This window comes from Oryzias latipes, chromosome 4 (assembly GCF_053564925.1).
Source record: "Oryzias latipes strain Hd-rR chromosome 4, Olatipes_Hd-rR_3.1".
In the NCBI taxonomy this organism is placed as follows: domain Eukaryota; kingdom Metazoa; phylum Chordata; class Actinopteri; order Beloniformes; family Adrianichthyidae; genus Oryzias; species Oryzias latipes.
In genome coordinates, this window is record NC_136240.1 from 5,724,986 (window position 1) to 5,751,391 (window position 26,406).

At 43.1% G+C, this 26,406-nt stretch overlaps 1 pseudogene across 1 annotated transcript in view; it reads left to right on the forward strand.

Moving 5' to 3' along the window:
* LOC144991992 (metal transporter CNNM2-like) overlaps positions 1-18,352 on the forward strand; it is a 50,791-nt pseudogene extending 32,439 nt beyond the window's left edge. The window contains exon 4 of the transcript XR_013655699.1: positions 14,847-18,352. The product of XR_013655699.1 is annotated as a metal transporter CNNM2-like (transcript). The remainder of the gene's footprint in view (positions 1-14,846) is intronic.
* The last annotated feature ends 8,054 nt before the right edge of the window (positions 18,353-26,406 follow it).

Sequence of the window (26,406 nt, forward strand, 5' to 3'; positions counted from 1 at the left end):
GGGCAAAAAACTGCCCTACTTGAGCAGTAAACTGCCTTTTATGACTACACCATCTGTCTGTGTAAAGAGTGCACCCTCCCCTCCCTGCTTCATCAGTTAGCGGCGAGTCATTAAAGAGTTACACGTTTGCATCCATTGGTAGGATTTTTTGTTGTGTTGTTCACATTTTTATCTTTATTACGGTGTTGCTTTTGATTATATTTTTTACTAGTGATTTCATTATTATATTGCTGTCTTTATTTTTAAGAAATACATCTTTGTATCGTTGTTATACTTACATTTTTGTTGCAGTGTTCATGTTTTTAAATTTTGCACTTATTTCATTTATTACACAATGCTATTATTAATATAATTATTGTAATTAGTTAATGTTTTATTTGTTGAAAGTCTACATCCTGTGTTTTGATATACATTTAATTAACACAAAGTGTGAATTTCCCCAATTATTCTATAATCACATTTCAAGGAGAGGGTATTGAGACTTCCAGACGGTGTTTTTTTCTTGTATCTACACATTGTATTACAGTGTTGAGATACGACTTTTTTTGCCACCAATCATCACCCTACCCACCTACTGTAACCATCTTTACCCATCCTAAGAAAAAGGTGCGCAGTCGCTGCAGCTGCCTCAGTAAAACTCGAACTGTATGTGTATTTGTTGTATGTCTGATCTTGTTCGGGTTGCACTGGAAGTAATTTCGTATGTCGGTGTAAAAGCTGTGCGTATGACAATAAAAGGATTCTGATTCTGATATTGGTATTCTTGGAACTCCTACCAGCTGAATGCTCCTGAGTTCTTTAAGGACCTCCAGTCATGAAGGAGGAACGGCAATTGTTTTTAAAGATACTTTCAGATGAAAGCAGTGAACTTTTAAGTCTTCCTGGGCCAATTTTCCCAAGGTAGATCTCTCACAGCCGGTGACTTGCGCAGTCATTTACAGACCGGCCAAACGTAACAAAGACTTTGTGAATGACTACTCTGACTTCCTGGCAGAAGACATGCATCATTATAATCACGTTGTGATTGTCGCATACACATCCATGTGTGCTGTCCAGACAGAGCTCTGGTTAGTCTTTTTATCCAGTATTGACTCTTAAGTTTGTGCAGTGTGTCTGGACCCACACATAAACACAAACACACGCTAGACTTCGCTTTTTCATGTGGTGTTACTGTCTTTAATATGGACCTCAATGATTTCAATGTGCAATTTCAGATCATTTGCCTCTTCTGTTTGATGCTGGTTTGTGTTGTGCTCCTGTTAAATCTGTTCAACGCTTTTACTCTTTTACTCCCACCCTGTTCACTGTTCCCTTTGACCACCTATGTGTTGCCCGCTGGCTCATCTGCAGAGAGACTCTGCTCTTGGTTCCACTCCTCTTGCCTGAATGTTCTAGACTCAACGGCTCCTTTCAAGACCATGAGTCCTAGGGCCCAACCTGAGCCCTAGTTTAACAAGAGAACCCATACAGCAGGGAGGGAATGTTGCAGAGCAGAATGCAGGTGGAAAAAGAATAGCTACAGCTCTTTCCAGATCCTGAAGGATTGCTGGCATCACTACCAGAACACTGTCAAAAAGTTACGAGAGGCATACTTGTCCAGTATGATTGAGACTTTTAGCCACAATCCACATGTGCTTTTTAAAACCATCAACTTTGCTCTTAAAACCCAACTGGGGTTCCACAGGGCTCTATTTTAGGACCACTTTTATTCTCTTCGTACCTCCTTCCTCTGGGGTATATCCTGACAAAACAGTTTCCTTTCATTGCTATGCCAGCGATAGTCAGATCTATTTACCAATAAAGAAATGTGGCTCTATTACACCACTTCTGTCTTGTTTACAAGACATCAAATACTGGATGGCCCTTAGCTTTTTAAGCTAGAAGCTCCTGTGACCCCTCCACAGTGGAGTCGGGTCCCTTGGCTTCGTTTAAAAAAGGACAATGATTTTAAACTTGACTGACAAATCAGCGCAGTGGTAAAATCCAGTATTATTTTTTTAATCTGAGGCAGTTGGTGAAGGGGAAACCCTTTTTAGCTAAACAACATTCTAAGACTGTAATCCATGCTTTCATTACATCTCAGCTTCTTTAATTCTCCTTATTTCGGAGCTACTCAGTTGTCCCTCTTACATCTCCAGCTGGTCAAGAACGCTGCTGCTCGTGTTCTGGCTGGAGAGCGTAAGAGGGACCACATCACACCCATCCTGGCTACTGTTTACTGGCTGCCTGTGAATTTTAGAGTTTACTTTAAAATTATTTTGTTTGTTTTTAAATCCTTAAACAATTGTGCACCATTGTACCTCTCTGAGCTTCTATGTCCTTACTCCTCAACCTCAGATCTGCTGATTAGCTTCTCCTGGAGGTACCAAGGTCCAAGAGGAGAACTCGCATTTTCAGTCTATGCACTGAAGCAGTGTGTCAGAAATCTGACCTTTGTCTCCCCCTCCGGTCACCAACAGGAACCATCTCCAGATTTCTAGCCACATTACATCTCCCAGCAACTCCAGTGCATACTTCCTGGAAGCTGCAAACCTGACTCTCATTCACCCAATCAATCACAGCATATTTAAACACTGTACTGAGCCTCACTCAGTGTGAAGTATTGTTTGTGCCACCATTGCCAAGCATTGTGTTTGGACCTGCTCTTCTGTCTCCTGACCCCGTTTCTGACTATGTTTGCCCATCACCTGCCTCGACTCTCGCCTGGATCCTGATTACTATAGTTGATTCTCTGTTGTTCTAATGCTCGTTATCGACCCTGGCCTGCCTGACCCTGATTTAGCTTTGTGGACTTGTAGCTGAGCCAATAAACCTGCTGCACTTGGAACCAGCTGTCTGCCTGTTCTTGTGATTGAATGGAGATCGAATGCTCAGTTTCCACTCTGTGAGCCCATGTGTTGTAGTGTTCTTGAGCGAGACACTGAAACCCACATTGCTCCTGGTGATCATAGGTTGTTGCCAGTGTTCGGCAGCGGAGCCGCCATCAGTGTGAGAGTGAGACTGTGACTGTAAATCGCTTTGGGCCTTTAAGGAAGGTAGTAAAGCACTATATAAACCCCATTTTCCATTTGTTTCCTGAAATGGGAGATGGAAGAAGCAAAGTTATGTGATCCCACCCTATTGAGTTATTGCTCTTCATGTCTATTTTTACTTACTTACCATGACCCGGTACTTATCAGATCAAGTGCAGATTATTTATCAAATGTGGAGTGCTTATTGGTTATCCTCCGAAAACAATCTTTTTTTTGTAAGCATTAATATGTATTCAGCATGAACATTTATTGTTTTTTAATAATATTAATGTATTATATTTATCTGCACTATTCCAGGCGCTCATAGCGCTTACATTGTGTCCATTATTCATTCACTCCTCATTCATACTTAGTGATGACAGAGGTGTTGCGCCTACGGCCCCTCTGACCATCACCGGGACATTCGTGCACGTTCGCACAACAGTGGAGCCACACTGGAGGCAGGGAGGGTGAAGTGTCTTGCCCAAGGACACAACGACAGTTGACTGGGGGGATCAAACTGCCAACCCTTCGATCATTGGACGACCTGCTCAACAACCAGAGCCACTGCCGTCCGTTTTCTGTCAGGTCTATGTTCTGCCTGTTTGCCTCTTTTGTCCAAGGCCGACCTCTACAGTATGTCCACTTGGCTGCACACAAGAGAACGGATCAGACCAGGATCCAATGGAGCTCACTGACTGCTTTCCATCCAGTGGGTAAACCATCAACTGAGAGGATAAAGAGAAGCAGAAACATAGACTAACTTTCTGTTTTTTCCCAGTGTTGTACGTTTTGTGTTTTGTATGACAATGGTCATTTCATATTTATGTGGAGATACGTGTCTAGTTATTTTGTTCTTTTTAGCCCATTTGTTTACCTGGGAAAGTGTTGAATTGCCTCCCAATAAAGGGAGTTGGTAGATCCCAGGAAATAAAAAGACGGGATTGTATGTGGAGTCAGAAAGGAATGGGAAATCTATGCTGTGTGTTGGCCTGCCAGACATTGAGAACTCTGAAGATTGCTACTTCTGGTAATTCATTCCTTCCACTAATTTAGTAATTTCTTTTGACTGACTGTTGTCCACCTTGTAGGTTCTTCATCCTGGCTGGAGGGTTCAGCTCAGAGCAACTCCACATTTTCTAAACGTTTTCTTGAATTTATGAATATTTGTACATTGTTTGAGCTCATTGCTAAACTTGTTCCAGAGTTTATTGCAGGACACTGACACACAATAACTTTTTTTGTGGTTCTTATCTGTTTAATCTTAAAACAACATTTTATCTACATTACAGAACAAAAGTTAGGAAGCACCTTCTCATTCAAAGAGTTTACTTTGTTTTCATGACTATGAAAATTGTAGAATCACACTGAAGGCATCAAAACTATGAATTAACACATGTGGAATCATATACATGAAAAAAGTGTGAAACAACTGAAAATATGTCATATTGCAGGTTCTTCAAAGTGGCCACCTTTTGATTTGATTATTGCTTTGTACACTTTTGTCATTCTGTTGATGAACTTCTAGAGGTAGTCACCTGAAATGTTTTTAACTTCCCAGGTGCCCTGTCAGGTTTAATAAGTGTGATTTCTTGCCTTATAAATGGGCCTCACCAGGGAGAACTCATATGAAGTGTGTCTGGCCAGCAAGTGCCCTAAATGAGGGTTTTAACTTCCTTATCCATCTCAATAAGAAAAAATGCATGTAAGCAGCCTCTTTTAGCTAAAGATCATTTCGCTACATTTATTTAGCAGACAAATAATTGTTGAAAGGACATACTGTATGTGGGTCCTCTGCTGTGCAGCAGGAGATACTGAGACTGCTTTTACACTCCCTTTTTTCTGACTCCCTATTGCCTCACAGTGTGTTTTGAGAATGAATTATCCTACCACTGCTACACCTTTGTACTCTCTTTTGAGGTATTAGGAGGTAAAAGAAGGTTAGGATTTGGAGAAACACGTACACCAGAAGGTTCATTCTGATGATTTCGTGACTGTGTTCAACTGCATCTGAGTAATTAGTGATTCCTAGCTGGAACATCTTTCTTTGTTCACCGTTAATTGCTAATGGCAGTTTTACAAGCACATCTTTTTTTTGGATGACAGAATGACTGTAGTGTGAAAACGGCTTGAGAGAGATGTCAGTAGTACTACATTTTAACACTCCACAAGAGCTCGGAACAGAATTTGAATCATCATGGCTGCTGGAAGCCTTGTGTTCCACTAGCCTGATGAAGCAACAGCACTGGTCACCATCTTAATCTTTCTTCAGGCTTGTCAGACACATTGCAAACATAATGCCCTCTAAAACACAGCCTAAGCACTGTTTTGAAAATATTCTTGACTCTTTTAGCAACCTGGCATATGCAGTTTTACCATTTCATATTAATTGAGCATAAGGGTGGACCATTAGGCAAAAGTAGGCGATCGCCTGGGGCCCCCAAATCTCTAGGGGCCCAAAGCAAAAGACTTAATATAAAAGTTTAAATCAAATTTACGTCCATCATTATTTACCTCTGTCAACAGGATGTTCAGAGTAGAGTTGCACGATAATATCGGATACCGATAATTATCAGACGATATTGGACATTATGACGTTGCCGATAATTCCGATAAGAAAAAAATTGCTGATAAAATGGACCGATAACTAAAAGCTCAAACTGTCGTCGCTTCCTCACTTACAACTCTGTATTTACTCGTGCGGGGCCTGCATGAAAATAACTGTCAGCGCTCTGCACTAGCATTGATAGCGAGCGTTTTTTTTCTTCTGCTCTAAATGTTGTGGATATAAGTTTGATTTGAATCATCTGTTCCTGCGGTTGTTATCCGGAGCTGAAAACGGCATGTAAACAAACAAATGATGATTGAAAGAAATTTTTAAAAGTGATCAAATGAAGCAAAACGATCCAAGGGCTGTGAAAAGAAGAAAAGGCACAGAGAAAGGAAGACATTTGTTGCCAAACTTCCAAACATGCTGGAAGACAAATAAAATAGGAAAAAAAAGAATTAAAAAAAAAAAAAACTAATAAAAAATGGTGTTGTGTGTCCTCATTTATTCCTTCTAGGAAGTGAGGGACTAACAAATTAGTGTATTTTCTAGATGTAATGTTTCATCCAAGTAAAAATAAAGTATATAGTATAAAATACATTTCCTTAACATTTAAATTTGGTTTCAGTTTTAAAATTCTTTTCAAAATATTTGGATTCTTGAAATTGACATCTAAAAGTGGACCTGTAAGAAAATTATTAAGCATTTTACCCTATAGGTAAGGATTTTATTTTGATTTTTTTTATAATTTAACACAACCGCTGAAAAAGACCCCCACCGTTAAGCATTTTTCCAAGAAAGAGCTTCTTTTTGAATATGTGAGCACATTTTGTTTTTGTCTTTAAACATCCCCCTTCTGATAAAAATACAGACGGTGAACTGTGAATGTGTTTCTTTTCAGAGAATTATAATTTGGGTAAAGACATCGGAGGATAATTCACTAAAGCTGTGCCATCTGTAGCTTTTTCTTGGTGTCAAGAGGGTTATTAAGTCAGTGCAATTAAGACTATTTCAAACTGAGTGAACACATTACAAATTGGGTGTTGTTGCCATTCAAATGTCAAACCTTTCACTGCTGCAGTCAGCTTACATTCAGGACAGCTTGCAGCTATGAACATAATATATATACTGTACTTATTGCAGGTGTTCTTCTTTAAAGATAATAAATACACCCAAGTACTGCAGAAATTAATTAGGTGCAGGGTGAAAGGAACTTTGAATTCTAACAAGTACAGTATCTACAGATAATGATTAATTCATCAATTTCCTGCTGGTTCTTGCATGAAAGCTAGTGTGCAAATAGAGTAAGAAGTTACACTTTACCTTCAGAGTTAAGGTAAACTGGAAGCTAAAATGAAAAAAAAAAGTGGAAAGCTCACTTCAACCTCATACAGGCTGGTGTGTAAAAATACTGTCTGACATTACACTGGTCTGTGGCCTAAAAAAGGTTGGGGACCACTTTTCCTGACAGCTACTACCTTTGAACTAAAGACTGATGCCACCAAGTCAACAACAGCATCAAAAACAGCTTAATCAGAGGTGAGGTCATGAATATAAACAGACCCTTTCCAAGAAATGAAAATATAATGAAAAAGTGTCCTCATTCGCTTAAAGGGCCCATATCATGCGTCTCTTAATTTTTTATGAAACATGAATTATTTTCTCAGCTCATTCTCCTACCCAGAAATAAGACGACTCGATCTCTGAGGCACCGCCTTTTGCTGCTTGTGGATTTCATGATGTCATCCTAGAGTTGGTCTCGGCGGCATTTGCATTTTACCCACGAAAAACACACATCCAAACTTTTGCATGTTGTGCTTTTTTTTTGTCCTGTCCAACAACTGAGCCAACAGATAAGAGGTGAAAGCTTCCAGTCAACAGAGGAAAGCGAGAGGGAAAAAGTGTGAAAAAAACGGGGGGGGGGGGGGGGGGGGGAATTAAAGAAAAACAGAGGGGGAGAAAGTAAAGGGATACGAGTGGCAAACTGCTAATCGGAGTAGGTTATGATTTTGAGCATCAAAGAATGAAATCCAAGAACATCCAAGAATGAAATTCTCACACTAAGATAAGCTTTTATAAATGACCATGGGGCATACCGAGAAATTTGTCATGCATCCATCAATACACAGTGGGTTAGGAGCGAGGGATAAAGCAGACAACAAGCAGTGTGACAGTGTACATGTGCAAGTGGGGGTGTAGATGCAAACATGCTGCTGAAGTGTACCGTGTGTTCAATGGGGGAACCAGATCCTCCCTAGCCCGATCGGCTGGACCAGGAAAGAGCGGACAAGAGACCCTCGAGACCATGGAGCAACCCCGGCGAAGGGACACACGCAGATGGGAGCACATTGGAGCACTCAGGGCAGTAACCCCCAAGCTAGAGTAGTGGCTACAACAGATACCTGGAAAGACCTCAGACCTCTCAGTCCAGAAAAGCGCAGTGCTAGGAACAGCCAAGATACTGCGCAGGACCCTCAATCTCCCAGGCCTCTGGTAGAGGACCCGAGCTTGGAGGAGAAACTGTCATGATTCTGCAGGTGGGTGGAACCCAGATGCTGTAACCCACAACGAGAACAGGTGAGTTTTGAGGTAAGAAGAGTGTATTTGTTCTTGCAGAGATGGGGATGATCGAGGCAGGAAATGATCCGGAGGAGGACGTATAGCTGTCGAGTCTTTTGGTCTCCCCCAGCTCCTGTCTGACTCGACAGACCATGTTTTCCTTTTTTTTTTTTTTTTTTTTTTTTTTTTTTTTTTCTTATCTTAGATAAGATAAGACAGACCATGTTTTCCAACGGACATGGAAACAACTCAATCACACATCTACTTTGCTTTGCCTTTGTATTTATTTTGGCAGGTAGTTCTCTGATTTTAGATGAAGGTGATAGGTTGAAAACCTTAAAAGACATAAACCAGAATTTCCATTTAACATTTCAAAACTTAACATGTCAAACATCAAAATGCTCATGACATTCAAATTGTAACCAATAACCAGCATTCAACATAAAATAGATTCTTAATTCAATATCAGTCCATACCAGTTGTGTCTTTGGCTTGGTTTCTGGAGCTGGAGTGGAATCAGACCAAACAAAGATGCAAGTGTAAGTTTTTTCCAGTGATGAATGAGTTGAGTTAGGTGTGTCTGATGTTGACATTGGCATATCTGGCCCGGGTGGAGACTGTAGGTTTGGCCCGGGTGAAGACATTCCCAACAGCTAAGATGTTGAACATGACACCTCCCACTTGAACTCCTGGTTCTTGAACCCAAGGAGGTCATACTTTGGCTCCACCTTTATTTGGGTTAGACCTCTGTTCCTCAACTGGTAGGATCACAATGATGCGCCTAATATCTCGATGTAGGATGGTGGCTAGAATATTTATTGCAGACCTGTTTTCCTTTGGTTTAGCCTTGGTGTTTGAAACAGGATAGCTGGAGAATGTCCTTATATTCACATCTCTGACAACTCCCAACTTGTAGCTGTTTGCCTTAACAACTGCCGAGTCTGCACTGGCCTCTCAGGGCATTTGAATCCGCAATCCATACAATATCTCCAACAGCCACGTTCCTTGTTTTGGTGTGCCATTTACTCCTAATAAAGAGGTTTGATCCAGCAAGTTGGCTCCCTTTCTTCCAGAATCTGTTCACTTCTACTTGGATGACATTCAGTCTTTGGAATGGACAGCTTGCAAAGTCAAAACTGTAGGAGTCACCCTTAGTACCAGCTCTTCCCAACAGTAAGGTGTTTGGTGTTATGTAGCTTATACTGTCTTCTTGAGTTTGAGTTCTTACATCTATGGGTCTTTCATTAGTTAAATTGGCTGCCATGTAGAGGAAAGTTTGGAATTCACCCCAAGTAAATATGCCATCCCCACCTAGATTGTGCAGGGCTCTTTTCAGCACCCGGACAGCTGCTTATGCTGCTCCGTTTCTGTGGGGTGAGTTGGCAAGGTGTATCTTCCAACTCCAATCGGTCCCATGCAGCGCAGCTTCACTTTGGATATCTGACCTTTCCAATCAATCCAAGAACGCATACAGGCTTTCAAGAGTTGGTTTTGCTCCTACGAAGTTGCTTCCAGGATCTGACCGGAGTTTTCTTGGTCGACCTCGGATGGCAGTGAATCTCTTGTATGCTAACAGAAAATCTTCAGTTCACTGATCGCTTACGACATCAGCATGAACAGCTCTGGAAGCCATACATGAAAAGACGATCCCCCACACCTGAAGTCGTACCCTTTTCCTTACTTCATCTTTAACTTCATAGGGCCCAAACAAATCAACTGTGGTAAACTCAAAGGGTTGAGCTTGACGTGTTCTCTCAGGAGGAAGGTCAGCCATGATTTGCTGACATTTTTTGGCTTTATTCTTTCTGCACTCCACACAGCTATCAACCACCTTTTTAGCTAGTCTTCTGACTTTAATAACCCAGGCCTTTTTCCTCATCCTCATGAGTGTTCCAGCAATGTCTTCATGGTTTTCCTTGTGTGCTTCTCGGGCGAGCAGTGTTGACACCCAGGAGTTATATGGCAAAAGGGGCACTGCTGTTTTGTCCTCATCAAAGCTTTGGATTCTTCCACCACAAAGTTGAAGTCCCGTTTCCTCATCCTTGTACACAACAAGTCTGTTCAGAGTGGTATCTTTAAATTCCATCCCTTATTGTGCAGCGTGGAACACGTCTGAAAGCATCCTGGTATTCTTCCACAGTGAGTGTGAGTTTTTTAATTGCATTTCCTAATTCCTCTTTTGAAAGGGCTACTTTAATTTGTCTCCTGTTTGTGTTCTTCAGTTTTTGTTTCCATATTTCAACAGCTTTCCAAAGCCAGGCAATAATCCTGACTAATCGCATCAAACTGCTGATTTTGGTCACATCTATGAGTTCTTTCACTGCTCATCCAGCTGAAGGTCTGCGAACATGAGCAATCTCCACTTTAGACTCACAAGATGTCTTTTCTGGACTACCTTGAACCATATTGTTGAGTGCATTTGTCTTGATTTTTGCCTGAGCTCTTGTGATGGCAGAAGAATAAGCTTTTCGTAGGAGTTTGTTAACTCCTTCTTTGGAACGGGCAGCAATTTCTTTGGCTGACTTTATTGGCCATTCTGCCATAGGTTTCCTCAAAAATGGTGGTCCTCTTTGCCAGTCAGACTCCTCATGGAGGTTTTCAGGTCCAGTACCTCTTGTAATGCAGTCTGCAACATTGAAGTCTCCTGGTATCCACCACCAATCTTCTATGGGTCCAATCTTTTGGATTTCACCAATCCTGTTAGCAAAAAAAGTTTGGTACCCATAACTGTCTCTCTGAATGGCTCCAAGAACAGTTTGACTGTCCACTAGGTGATACCAGCAGTCTATTTTCATGCGAATGTGCTTTTCGACATACAGTCTTAGTCGAGATGCAGAGACAGCTCCACACATTTCAGCTTTGACTGCATCTCCTTTTTGGTTAAGTGGAGTAAGCTTTGCCTTTGATTCAACCAGTCTAACTTAAACGCTTTGATTGTTTCCCACCTGAAGTACACTACAGCACCATAGCTTTTGTCACTTCCGTCAGAAAACGTTATTCCGCAGGGATTTCCAACCCAGTCTACTGGTGTGAGGCTCCTGGGGAAAGTGAAGTGACTGAGACGTATGTAATCTTCAAAAAGCTGTTTTGCTTCTTCTCTCAGGTGGTCAGAAAGGGGGTTGTCCCAGGTGTCTTTGATCTTAGCTCCACCTTCTTATTCTTGGAAGGCTTTCCTAACAAGAATCACCCCTTTTTGTTTTGTAGGTGTGGCTAAACCAATTGGGTCATACAGACTTGCGACCTGGCTCAGTAACTCCCTTCTTGTTAAGGGGTTTGGAGTTTTTCTCCTTACTTCCTCTTCCAGAAGATCTTGTTCAAGTTTTTTCCAGTGATGAATGAGTTTAGTTAGGTGTGTCTGATGTTGACATTGGCATATCTGGCCCGGGTGGAGACTGTAGGTTTGGTCCGGGTGGAGACATTCCCAACAGCTAAGATGTTAAACATGACAGTAGCTGATGCCGTGGCTGGAGGGCTTAATGCGGTTAGCGTTTGCCGAGATGTCTTCCAGGTTCCAGGGCGGTTGAGTGGGTTATCCACGCTGACTTCTCTCGTGATGGTTTGATGATCCTGGGACAAGGAACATAGAATTAGTCCGAGAACGAAGCAAAGCATAAAGTTATGGAGCATAACTTGGACAGGGCTAGTCACCATAAGGGGTAACGAACTGGCGTTGAACTGATGGGTGAGGTCTCCTTTTAAGCAGCAAGGCAAATGAGATGAGTGAAGTCAGCTGGTGGCAATCAGGGACATTTTTCGTTTTTTTTATGTATAAATAAATACAGTATTTGTGTACATATACATATGAAGAAAAAGATTATGATAAATACAACTGTTATTTTAGTGTAAAAGTTCTCTTGTTTATGTTCCATGCTCTGTGACTGTTCAGGACTTCATCATAGGGACAGCTTGGGGACAGCTGAAAAGATTGTGTTCGGGATGTGTCGAGATTCCCCCAGCCCGCTTCCTGACCGGGTCCAGGTCCTGAATGGAGAGAAGGATTGAACCAAAAATCCTCTCAGCAGATGTGACGATTCCCTGCGGTCTGTCCCTGTTGGCTGCAGATCCAGACCGTGATGGGTGTGGTCAGGACAGACTGGATTATTACAGTGTTGAAGATTGAATTTGCGCATTTATGTGCTTTAAGAGCTCACTATTGTTGCATTCAGGATTGTTGGTAAGTTTTAGCATTTGCTCACACTGAGCTCAGCCAACACAATCACACACTCACTTGTTGTTCCATGCCATTGAAATAAGTAAGACTCACAACTACAACACACAAATCTGTAAGAACACACACAATAATGCAAAACTTTGCACATATATCAATTAATGCATTTTTTTTCTGCATGACATTTTGGGTACAAAACTTTAGGGAAAATATTTTATGGTTTATCACTAGTTTTAAGCTTTCGTCTTCTGTTGTACATTGCAAAAAATGACATTTGTGATTTGAACAAAGTTAATTCCTTAAAGAATTTTGTAGTTACAAATAAATGACCATGATTAGAAATAAACATTAGGGCTTTGATGATAAGTCGATGCTTTAAAAAAAGTATGTGTTCAATAAAAGTTTTCAGAGATCAGAAGTATCTTTAATTAAAATAAAAAAACATTTCTGTATGTTATAAAACCTGACATAAGACGACTGTTACAATTGGCTCTTGATAGTAGCAAACTAGAGGGGAGAGAGAATCGGTTTTAGCCCTTTTAGTACCTATTGTCTCCTTGCATCAGACGCTTTTCCTCCAGTTCCTCCACCCATTCCCAAGCCTTTTTGTCCTGTCTGCCCCAGAGCCTGCTTTATTTTATCCTTCTGCTTTTTTGCACTCTGAATAGGGATCTGATCAGCTGGTCTCTGAATTTGATCCACAAAGTTTTCTTAACTCCAAGGAATGGGAAAGCAGACCCCTTGCATGCTGGATTCACCAACGATACGTGGGGCAAGTGGAGGCTGCTGTGCCTGGCCCAGATGTCTGTGGAAGATGTCGAAGATATATATCTACTCGGATTTCTGGTATTGGGATTCCTCCTAATTGGGATCAGAGGATTACTGAATTCTCGGCAGTCTGGGAGCGGAGGACGGAGAGAAGCAAAGGGTCCAAGCTCAGTGGGAAGATCATTCGGGGAGTACAGACTCACAGCGAGAAACTTTCACAAGTGGATCAAAAGCACTGTGCCTGTCTTATCCATTTAGGCAGGGTGCTCGTGACCCTTGAACTCGTGCAGACAATGCAGGCCAACTTGGAATGTGTTTCTGCCCGAATTGAGGGAAGACTGGTCTAAAATGCCCACTTTTGAATAAAAATCTGCCTCAAAATCTGCACGACCAGTCAAGGACTAAACCAGTAGAACAAACAAATGCTGGTGCCCAGAAGACTTTGATCTGATCAGACTCCCCTCATGAGCTGCCCTTGGCTCTATCAAAACAACAACAACTTTGATCATTATTTTGTGATGTTGCGGTAATCGGATAAAAGCTGTTCTTTAGTCTGCCAGTATGTGCTATAATTGTTCTCTAAAGCTGTCCAGATGGTAACAGTTCAGAGTGTCCGTGTGTGACCTGTCCTTGGTGATATTTTATTCTCTCTTAAGTGTAAATGTATTGACACTAATGTATTTATTTTCTTTTTTAACAGAAATGAATGTGAATGTGTAAAGGGACACCTGCATTGACAAGACATAATCATCTAAAAACGTCGGCTGGGTAGCTGGGTTGGTAAGGCGAAGGACTGACATGCAGGAAACCAGGGTTTCATTCCCGGGGGGAATGAACAAGCAAGCAATTGAATTGGTGAGCAGTTAACACCGGCCAGTGAGGGCCCTTGGGCAAGTCCCTTAACGCCACTGCCTACCATCACCAAGTATAAATGAAGAGTAAATGAAAAATGGACACGCTTTGAGTGTCTGGAAAAGCGCAGATAAATCCAATCCATTATTATTAAAACCTTACAGGTTATCTCACAGTCATTTTGGCCGCAGCTGCTCCTATGCACTCATTTTGATTGCCCATGTGTTTTCAAAACATGGAATGCACTTCATAGCCATTTAAGCAGGTCACATGTGAATGAAAATGTAAAAAAAAAAAGTGGTACTTCTGATACATTTAACTGTCATCTGTGTTCCACCACTAACATACCGTCAGCACAAGAGTCATTTTTTCACATCAATACTCACTTCAAGAGCCATGAAAATAAAGTTGCATGTTTAAGGGTTGTTCTTTTCAAACAAATGTTTATGGTATTTTCAAGTCCCACAAAATAGAAAACACACTCCATATTCTCTTCAGGACTTTAAAGTAGGCACTGTTAAAACAAGGGGAGCAGAAGATTCAGCAGATGGTGGAACTGATCACCATGCTCATATTGTTAAGTGTAATGTTGACAGTGATGGATATAGAACCGGAAACATTAGAACAGGATATATCAAAAGTCTTTGAACTGAAATTAAGATCCCTTATACTTAAACTTGAAAACTATTTTCACACTCCACGCACAGCATTAGATGAACTTCTTGCTGAATTGGATTATTTGATAGGATCTGTATCTGTGCCCATATCGAATTAAGTAATTGTAGCAACCATTAAGAATCACAACATCTGCGTGGACGAGTTAGTGATTAAAGACCTAGCCACTACAGTGTCTTCATGTAATCATTTGTTAAAAGCTACACCTCACACTCTTGTTCTTGGGGTGGGGAGGGGGGTGTTAAAATAAGACTGTGAATAAGAGATAGCATTACCTAAAAAAAGCCTGATGCCCTTGTGGCTGAAGGTCATCCTGATCTGCGGTCTGCTTGTGTTGTCCGGGATGATCACCTTGCTGCATCAGGTTCTGACGGCGTTGGACCCCATGGAGCCGTGCATCGTCCAGAGTTGCGGCACAGACAAGGAGAAGCGGTATGCGGGTAAGATCGAGCCCGTCCGCAGCATAGGCAAGCACTGGGGAACGTGCTGGTCAACAGCATCATCCCCATCCTCCTGGACAACCTCATCCCCTCCAAGCAATGCATCGTGGTCTTCTCCACCAGCATTATTGTCATCTTTGGGGTGATCATCCCCCAGGTGCTGTCCACCCACAACGGGATGGCCGTGGCGGCCAATACCATCCTCTTAACTCAGCTGATCATGTTGCTGACCTACCCCCAGACCTGGCCCATCTGCAAGCTGCTGGACTGCGTTCTGGGGCAGAAGATGGGAGACTTCTACAACGGGGAGAAGCTGTTGGCGATGCTGAAGGCGCTGGAGCTCAAAGAGGTCCTCAACGTGATCCAGGGAGCGACTTCACCAACACAGCTAAACAGGTGTGTCTAAAAGAACGCACTTGTCGATTTGATGTGAGGACTTGTAATATAGAATGTGAAAACTTGTGTATCAAAAATCTGCATCTGTGTGTAAAAATCTTCTGCTGTGTCGCATCTCCTTCCATGGCGGAGCTCAACAGCTGGCCGCTGAGCGCCGGCGTAGCGCGGTGTCACAGACCCAGTATGGTTTCTTATATATTTTTTCAAATGTTAAAACATATGATTTATTATATCCATCCATCCATCCATCTTCCTCCGCTTATCCGGGACCGGGTCGCGGGGGCAGCAGACTGAGCAGAGATGCCCAGACTTCCCTCACCCCAGCCACTTCCTCCAGCTCCTCTGGGGGGACCCCAAGACGTTCCCAGGCCAGCCGAGAGACGTAGTCTCTCCAGCGTGTCCTGGGTCTTCCCCGGGGCCTCCGCCCAGTGGGACATGCCCGGAACACCTCTCCAGGGAGGCGTCCAGGAGGCATCCGAACTAGATGCCCGAGCCACCTCAACTGGCTCCTTTCGATGTGGAGGAGAAGCGGTTCTACTCCGAGCCCTCCGCGGGTGACCGAGCTTCTCACCCTATCTCTAAGGGAGCGCCCAGCCACCCTGCGGAGGAAGCTCATTTCAGCCGCTTGTATTCGGGACCTCGTTCTTTCGGTCATGACCCATAGCTCATGACCATAGGTGAGTACTGGAACGTAGATCGACCGGTAAATTGAGAGCTTTGCTTTTCGGCTCAGCTCTCTCTTCACCACGACGGACCGATAGAGCGACCGCATAACTACGGACGCTGCTCCGATCCGCCTGTCAATCTCACGCTCCGATCTTCCCTCACTCGTGAACAAGACCCCAAGGTATTTAAACTCCTCCACCTGGGGCAAGGACACTCCACCGACCGAGAGATGGCAAACTACCTTTCTCCGGTCAAGGACCATGGCCTCAGATTTAGCGGTGCTGACCCTCATCCCAGCCGCTTCACACTCGGCCCCAAACCGCCCCAATGCACGCTGGAGGTCCCGGTTTGATGAAGCCAACAGGACGACATCATCTGCAAAAAGCAGAGAGGAAATCCTGTGGTCCCCAAACCAGATCCCTTCCGGCCCCTGGCTGCGCCTAGAAATTCTGTCCATAAAAACTATGAACAGAACCGGTGATAGAGGGCAGCCCTGCCGGAGTCCAACGTGGACCGGGAACAGGTCTGACTTACTGCCGGCTATGCGGACCAAGCTCCTACTCCGGTCATACAGAGACCGGACAGCCCTCAGTAAGGCTCCCCGGACCCCATACTCCCAGAGCACCCCCCACAGGATGCCACGGGCAGTGATGAAAGTCTTCCGGGAATTCCCGGAAATCCGGGTTTTTGAGCAAACCGAACTTACTTTCCGGGAAATAAAGACCTGATCTCTACGGACAAATCGCTTTCCGGATTAAAAAATGGTCTGAAATCAGCTAATTTTAGCTTTATTTTCTATATTTCTCCGCAGATCGCTTCCTCTATGGTCGTGGCCATCTCTCGTCTTCCCGGCCTAATTGACCAATGACGGGACGTTTTAGTTGCTTTCGGATGCGTCGACGGGTCTGATTGGCTCTGTCTGCACCACGTGGTCAGCGTGACTTGCTTCCCTAGAGACCAAAACTGGCGGACCCACGCTAAACTTTCACAAACACATCTGAAGAGTTTGCGATCAAATTTGTGTTAAAATAATGGCAGGCATCGTCATTATTGAGCGTGGTCACGACCTCAGTTGTGAGAAGACGATAAAAAACAAATTGAAGTGGTCTTGGCTGAAAAAAAAAGATTTTTAAGGTAGTGTAGGTCAAATACTTTTTTGTGTAAAATAATCTCAAAACCACATTTTGAAATAATTTCAATTTTAGTTTTGAGTTTCAGTTTTTATTTTGAATACATTTCTTTATCTAATTTATTAGTATTTCCTAATTACCATGATTTAGTTCAGTATAGTTGACATTAATTATAAGTATTTGATGGTTTGGACCCGCACTCCCTTAAAAAATAATGTTTACAATGTTTAGCTTAGTTTGTATGTTTGTTTTGATATTTCCCAGATTACTTAGTATTGGTGTTAAAGAATTGATGTATTATGTTATAGAATTATAGTTTAAAGCAGATCCCATATTTTGATGTAATTATAGTTTGAGAAAACAGTGCAAGTGGATGTTGTACATCAGTCATTTCTAAAGCAGAAATAATGTATAAATAACTGAGGTATTTTCATAGAATATCATAGTTACTGGTGTTCTTTTTGCCATTTGGGGCTTTGATGTTACTATATTTTAGCAATTGTATGTTTTGCAGCTTTAAGGAAAAGCGTCGATTGTAGGATTGTGTTACTTTGAGCAATTTTCCAAATTCTTTTTTAGGACCAGCAAGTCCTTAATGGAGAGTCAAACTAGGGGTTTGAATGACAAATCATGATGCTCCAATTAGTCTTAGTTTCTTGATAAAGAAGTGAATAACTAGCTGCCAGAATGCACCAGAATGCATCTAAGACCACGTATTTTTCCAAAATTTCGCTCTGTGCCCGCCATATCGCTCAAAGAAAAGTTCAGGGATTTTTTCCTTACCTGACTTTCATCACTGACGGGGGACGCGGTCGAACGCCTTCTCCAAATCCACGAAACACATATGGACTGGATGAGCGAACTCCCACAAACCCTCCAGCACCCTAGATAGGGTGTAGAGCTGGTCCACTGTTCCACGACCAGGACGGAAATCGCACTGTTGTTCCTGAATCCGAGGTTCGACTATCGGACGGACTCTCCTCTCCAGTACCCTGGCATAGACTTTCCCAGGGAGGCTGAGGAGTGTAATTCCCCTATGGTTGGAACACACCCTCCATTTATTATAAAGATGCTCAATAGCCCTGGTCCTATTGTCATGTTACAACAAAGATGATTTTCCTGTAGGCAGCCGTCTAGCTGCATTTCTGCATTTAAGCACGAAGAGATCATGTTTCATTAAAATGCTGGAAAAAACAGACTGTTTTCTTTAGAAATGCATTTGTAGTTCACTCTCCGTGTTAATACAACATGATTGAGATACTCTGTCACATTTTAACGTTTATCAGAAGAGTTATTGAAGCAGGAAGTCCGAATCTGTGAGGATCTTTCTAACTCTACCAAGTTCTCCGAGTCCTGCACTCTGATTGGTTGACTCCGCCTCCTCTAACCCTCCCTCCCCCCCTTGTTCCATTATCGGACAGATCAGTTTAGAAACAAGTTTCTCGCAAGGAATGTGTCAGAATTCAGAGCGCAGTTGTAGCGCACTTGTGATTTGCGCCAGCAGATTGGAGCACACGCAGAAGCACATTTGAGCAGTTGTAATCACAGATCTGAAGTTGTAACTCTAAATGAACACATACATATGGAAATTTGTCAGTTCACAGCAGAAGATTTTCACACACAGATGCAGATTTTTGATGCACAAGTTTTCACATTCTATATTACAAGTTCTCACATCAATCCTTCAAGTGCGTGTTTTTAGACACGTTTTTACCTTCATAGAAGAGTCTCTCTGAAGCACCTCGATGGCTGAGCTTTTATTCCTGTCCCAACACCTGCACCTGTGCAGGAGGAGCAAAGGGGCAGGCAGCAGGGACAGACTCGTACTGTCCATGGCCGTAACAACAACAACTGGGTGGCCGTGGTGCAGCGGTAGGGCGGTTGACCCATGATCATAAGGTTGCAGGTTCGATTCCCGCCTTGCATGCCCATGAGTCGAAGTGTCCTTGGGCAAGACACTGAACCCCACCTTGCCTCTGGTGGTAGGCAGGCGCCTGTGTTTGGCAGCGGAGCGGCTACCAGTGTGTGAATGTGTGTGTGACTGGGTGAATGGGTCTGTGACTGTAAAGCACTTTGTCCTTGTAGGTAGAAAAGCGCTATACAAGTATACGCCATTTTTTTACCAATTATTAATAGTGTTCTGTTTTTGAATACATAATACATAACTTGTTTTTTCTTCAAGAGAAAGGTTTGGCCAGTTTTTTTCCTGGATTTGTATAATGTGCACTGAATGCCAAACAGTTCTACACAGGTAATTTTCTTGATTTTTTTTTTTAATAGAACATGTTAACAAACCCTAAAAACTGAGCTATGTCATGCCTCTAGCTTTTGCCATTGCACTCTGGGAACTCTGGGAACTTTTGTTTCACCAATTAACTTCAGTAACTGTCAGCTTATACTTTTGTCTTCTTGTTCCTCCCTCTGTGTCCTTCCCATTCCTTACCATCTGTTGCCCTCCCTTTTCGTCAACTCTCCTCTGTTCTCATCCTGTATCTCGTCTTAGTCTCCTCTGTGCAGAGATGCTGTGTCCTTGCAATTCCCTGAATCAGCCCCACACAGCAAGAACTGGAGGCAATCCAAGCCATCCCCTAGAGTTGTGTCTGGGTGGCTTCCAAAACTGCCCCCCTGACTTTACTCCAGGCTTGTGGGCCTGAGAGCTGGAGGCTGGGGGAGACTTTTTTTGGAGAGGGGGAGATTAACCACACATGGCAGCTATTGTTCATTCATACACATAGACACACTGAACATGCACAGCCATACAGAAAATCAAGACAAATTAAGATGCACATACTGTATTCACGTAAAAGAAAATGAGAGCTGGTACCAAGCAGACTACTACAAAAGACTTTGCTATTGTCAACTGTCTCCCCGATATCCTATAAGGTGATTAAATGTTACATGTTAGCACAAATGGTGTGAATGCAGTAATTCTTCAAATGTTGGGTGCTGAGCAATAACTCCTGGGGTGGCTATGGATTTTCCATTTAGATCTACTCGTGGATACAGTGCACCTGTATCTTGTGTGTGGGGTTGTGTGCTTGAGTCTGTGGATGTGTGTGCAACAAATTCTGATGTAAACCAACATGGAAAAAGCTTGTGCTTCTGCAAAAGATCTGTTTCCGTGCAAATATGCATGTTCCATTGAGACCATGATTCAAGTGCAAATACTACTTAGAAGAAAAGACACATGAACACACGATCACAGTGCTAATCCCTTCCAAAAAATGTACAACAGCCTGAAGATATGGATGGGAAGATGGCAGAATCGATAAGAAAAAGTGAGGAAAGGAACTGAGACGGATGCAAACTGCTGCGGCCCACATGCATCTGCCACACTGCCCTGATCGAACACTTCTAAAGGATGATTACCATTGCTATCCCCCCCCTTGTGTTTCCTCTGCAATCCCCCCCCACACACACACGCACACACATCCCCTAACACAATCCTAGCAGCTGCTCACAGGAGAGGTGGCACACTTTGAGGATAATTTTAGAAATGAGGAGCAATCCCAGGGCCAGCAAAGAAAAGACTAAAAGTGTGAAGATGTGCACACAGCGATGTCTTAATACGATGTTGACTCAAGGTGCTGCTTAAAAAAAACAACAACAAAAAACCAGTCCCACCTAAGTGATGAAAGAAAAACTCCCTGGTCATCCTCCTTTACTGGATGGAAGGATGTGGTGTGAATCCTAATGCTAGAGATAACCAGAGCCCCTGCAGAGGGGCAGTGTGTCAAAGACCAGGGACGAAGGAGAAAAAGCCACTGTAAGGCATCAAGCAGCGTTGATGCCTTACGTTGATGAGTTTATAGGTTAAAAACTCATCTCAAGAACACGCTGCAAACACACTTGCACAAATCAGCCTCAGTAGAAATCAACCTCTGCTTCAATGCTCAACTCCTCCATCTTTCCTTAAAAGACTCGTGCTGCCCTTTGTATCTCTGCTCTCTTTTCTTCTCCAATTTCTTTAATTCCATTTTTTGAACTTTTGCTCCTTCCCACTTCTGAGGGATCCAACCAGCAACCAAACCATTCATTACAAGTGCATACAATTTCCTGATGCAAAATGGCAAAAAAAAATCTTAATGGTCTTTTGGTTTTTAAATGAAGTGGACATGAAATGTGTCCTTTGTAATAATGTCCAGTTTGGTGCACTCATGCCATTCTCTGCATGGGGTAGAAGACCTTAGTTTGAATGTGTGGATGAGATGGATTAAGGAAGAAACAGCATTGAGCAAAGGACCCCATGTGAAGAACTGTTGAAATCTTTCTGAGTTGAGTTTCTTTTTTACACACATTTGGGACAAAGGTTGTTAGCGGTCTTACACTGACATCTTTCTCACGATCCACAAGTTCAAGCCTTTCACATCTTCCAGGTCGGGGATATTTGAGAAGAAAGGGTGAGCCATTAAACCAGAATCTGCACGTTTAGATGCTGAAATTCCTCTTGTGGCCAGGTTGGCTGGGTTTTTGCCTTTAGACACTGAGAATAAGTTGTCTTCCATATTCTGCAAACAGGATTGGGTACATGTAAATGTTCTTGTGTTGTCCGCAGAATCTTTTTGTGTTGTTGTGAATGTAGCAGAGAACAATTTTACTTTTGAAAAAGAAGGTCCAATCAATGGGCTTTGTGATAAAGTTCTTTAAAGATTTTTTCAGCCATTTCAACAGCTAACACTGCTCCACATAGTTCCAGTCAAGGAAAGGTGAGTTCTGCTTTCAGATCCAATCTTGCTTTTCCAAGCACAAATCCAAATTCACATTTTCCTTCAGTTGTGACCACCATCATCTTGAAACATCAGAGAACACACAGCTCTGTGTAATGAGCAGAAAAAGATGAATTGATGTAACAAACGGTTACGGTTTAAACCTTTCAGAGTGTTTCTCTATCTATGGGGCTTCAACTGGTCACACAAAGATTCTCTTTTTCAATCATGGACGTCAGCAGAAAGTTCACACGACAAGGCCCAACTATATATGGTGACAGGAGTTATCAAGCCCAGTGGGTCTAGATGCTGTTGACTGTTGATAAAACCCCATGACGATTACATGGCTTCCTTTTTACTGCTACTTTAAAGGTAAAGTATCAGAACTAATGTCCCAGTACAAACAGAGATTATTTTGCAATGAGAGAGGTTCTGGTGATAGAGTTCTGGAGCAGTTTATTTTAAGATCTCATTACGTTGAGATGTCGAATATACTTACGCTTTTCTCATGCTTTAACTGGTGAACGAATCTCAGTTTGGGATCATGTTAAGACAAAAAAGAAAACGGCTGGAAAACCATGAGAAAATTTTAATTGTTAATTTAATCATGAGTATTCTAAACAAAATGAACAATTGGTCATGCGCATATATATATAGATATGCACCCCAGTGAGGGTCCTTGGGCAAGACCCTTAACGCTACTGCCTACCTCATAACATGAGAGACAATGAACCACATGTCATGGCTGCTCAGGCGTCGCCCGGCCAAACAAGGTCTGCGTCAGGTGGTGGGGGACCAAAGCATTGTGATGGAAAGTGGGCAACTGAAACAAGACAGAAATGGACTAGATGTGAGAACATGGTCCTGTTAGAATGCTACTACTCAAGCAATCCCACCCAGAGGGGTTACATGCAGAAAATGTAGAATGAATGGATGCCTCGAAACCCACAATCAAGGCTAACTGCCAAACACCTGGTTGCCCAATGTCCTAACATCCACAAACGGCAACTCCTATCACAACTTGAGATTGAAGCGGTACAATCCAATTGCAATATCACCTCGGGGGAACCGGAACAGCAGGTCAGAGAGGAGGCTATATCACACTCCCACCCCGAGCTTGAGTACACAGCTCCAACAACCACAGATACGCTGAGCGAGGCAGCAACTGACCTGAAAGACAAGATCATGTCTAGAATGAACATTAGACAATCCCGACACCAGTTACAACGGTTAAGTGATGTACCGCCTGAAAGTCTCCTGGAAGATGTGAATGAAGCATTGAGCGCAATCCCTACCACAACAATAACAGAAACCAATGAACTGGTTTACACCTCAGCAACAGTGAGGGTCAGATGCTTGGATATAAGAGCAACCATGGGAGAAAACAATACCCACCATGGGAGCAACAGTTAGAGGCCAAAATCAAGGCAACTCAGAGGGATGTGAGTCAGCTGACAGAGGCTCAAAGAGGTACAATAAGAAAGCAAGTACCTAAGAGATACAGCCAGATACCCATACCTGAAGCACTTGAAACTGCCAAACAAAGGCTCCCAGCCTTGAGCAGCCGCCTAAAGAGGTTCACAAGCCAGACGGATAAACAGCCTGTTCGCAACTCAGCCTGCAAAACTGTACGCTCAGTGGCAGGGTCAAAACAGCCGATCAGACCCACCAAGGCTAGAAACTGAACAGTACTGGAAAAATGTCTGGGAGAAAGAGACAGCATATAACAGCAATGCCCAGTGGTTGATCTCTATGAGAAAAGAACATAGAATTAACATTAAGTAACCATAACAGTGGGAGACATGCAAGAAAGAGTCTCAGGTATGAGAAACCGGACAGCACCGGGCCCTGACATGATACATGCCTACTGGCTAAAGAAGCTCACCGCACTCCACGAGCGCCTAGCAGCACAAATGAACCAGCTGCTGAGAGATGGGACTCACCCCAAAAGGCTAACGGAAGGGCGAACGATCCTGATCCAGAAGGATCCCTCAAAGGGTGCAGTCCCATCCAACTTTTGGCCAATAACCTGTCTCTCCACAATATGGAAGCTCATGTCAGGCATCATTGCAACAAAGATAAATAGGCACATGGATCAATACACGAGCAACACACAGAACGGCATTGGTAGAGACTCCAGGGGAGCCAAACACCAACTCCTGGTTGACAGAACAGTCACTCAAGACTGCAGGTCACGACACACCAACCTGTACACAACCTGGATTGGTTACAAGACTATGAATCATGACTATGACTCAATGCCACACACATGGATCACTGAATGCTTGGAGCTGTACAACATCAACAGGACTCTAACAGCCTTCATAGGAAATTCGATGAAGCTGTGGAAAACCACCCTTGAAGCCAATGGGAAGCCACTTGCACAAGTGTCCATCAAATGCGGGATATACCAAGGTGATGTTCTGTCCCCACTGCTGTTCTGCATAGGTCTGAACCCCCTCAGCCAAATAATCAACAAGATTGGCTATGGATACCGACTCAGAAATGGGGCCAACATCAGTCACCTCCTCTACATGGATGACATCAAGCTACATGCTAAGAGCGAGCATGACATTGACTCCCTGATCCACATCACCAGGATCTACATTACTGACATTGGGATGACATTCGGGCTTGAGAAATGCAGCCGGATGGTGACAAAGAGAGCCAAGGTTGTCCACACAGGAGGGGTCTCACTCCCAAAAGGAACAATAGCAGACATTGAGGACATTTACAAGTACCTTGGAATTCAAGGTAGTTCAGGCAAATGGCAACCTGGAGCAGGCAACAAGGAAAGCTGCAACAGCTAAATACCTCCAACGAGTAAGGCAAGTCCTGAGAAGCCAGCTCAATGGCAAGAACAAGACCCGGGCAATAAACAGTTACAGACTGCCAGTTATCAGATACCCTGCAGGTATAATAAGATGGCCAAAGGAAGAGATACAGACCACGGATGTTAGGACACGAAAGCTCCTCACCATGCATGGAGGGTTCCATCCCAAATCCAGCACCCTGAGACTGTATGCTAGCTGCAAAGAAGGGGGCCGAGGACTAGTGACCGTAGAAGCCACTATCCAGGATGAAACATCCAAGATGCATGAATACATCAAGCTCAAGGCCCCAGCTGACAGTGTGCTCAGTGAATGTCTCAGGCAATGGAGAGCAGAGGATACAGTGCTGGAGGACAGATCCTCATGTGAGGAAAAACCCCTGCATGGGATGTACCACCAGACCATAACTGAAGTGGCTGATATCAAGAAGACCTACCAATGGCTAGAAAGGGCTGGCCGACAGGACAGCACTGAAGCACTCATCCTGGCAGCTCAGGAACAAGCCCTGAGCACAGAGCGATAGAGGCTCAGATCTACCACACCAGACAAGACCCAAGGTGTAGGCTGTGAAAAGAGGCACCTGAAACAATACAGCACATAACTGCACGCTCGCTCTTAGCATATAGCTTGATATAATCCATGTAGAGGAGGTGACTGATGTTGGCCCCATTTCTGAGTCTGTATCCATAGCCAGTCTTGTTGATATATATATATATATATATAGATATAGATATAGATATATATAGATATATATAGATGTATATAGATGTATATATATATATAGATATATATATATAGATATATATATAGATATATATAGATATATATATATATATAGATATATATATATAGATATATATATATATGTTATGAAGTCATGGAGAGATCACACACTGAATCTTTTAAATTGAACTTTATTAATCCAATCGTAGCAGAACATGTCGGCGGTAAAGGCAATACACTTCCTCTTTTCCATTTCTCCTTCTTTTCCTCCTGTTTATATCTTACATCGCCCCCCAGTGGCTACATCAGAAAACAACATATTCCCTTTTTTCTCAAAATAAAATGCAACGTACATAAAAATTTAATCAAAATACATTTTACTTTCCCTGTACTCTTTTGATACATAACATAACAATATTATGTCACATAAGCTTCCAGCCAACTTTGGGGTCTCTTTACACGACCTGTAGTGACAGGAGTTCCATCAGATGTACTTGGCTGGGCCCTATGCTTGGGGGGGGGGGGGGGGGGGGGGACGGCTGTTTGACCACCAGGGGACAGTCTACCAGCTGTCCCCGACTTACCCCTTTCCACATAAAATCTCATGTTAGGGTAAGGGGGCGGGGGGTCTAGCCTGCATTCACCTTGGGGGGATGAGCTACCTGGCAGTGGTCCCCCTCCCATGGTTGCCGTATGGAATGGGCCCCCCCTCTCTCGGTTTTAACTGCACCTCAGACATTTAGGGCCCCTTGGTGGGGAGGGTGATGGGACATCACTGTGAGTAATCAGGAGATGTCCCCTCAGTGCCCCACCCGCCAATTTTAACTTTATCCCCTTAGTACACACACCCTTTACTCCTCCAAATGTACACCCCAACACTGTTACATACACACACACACCCTCACAAACACACATGCATTTCGCAAGGAAGGT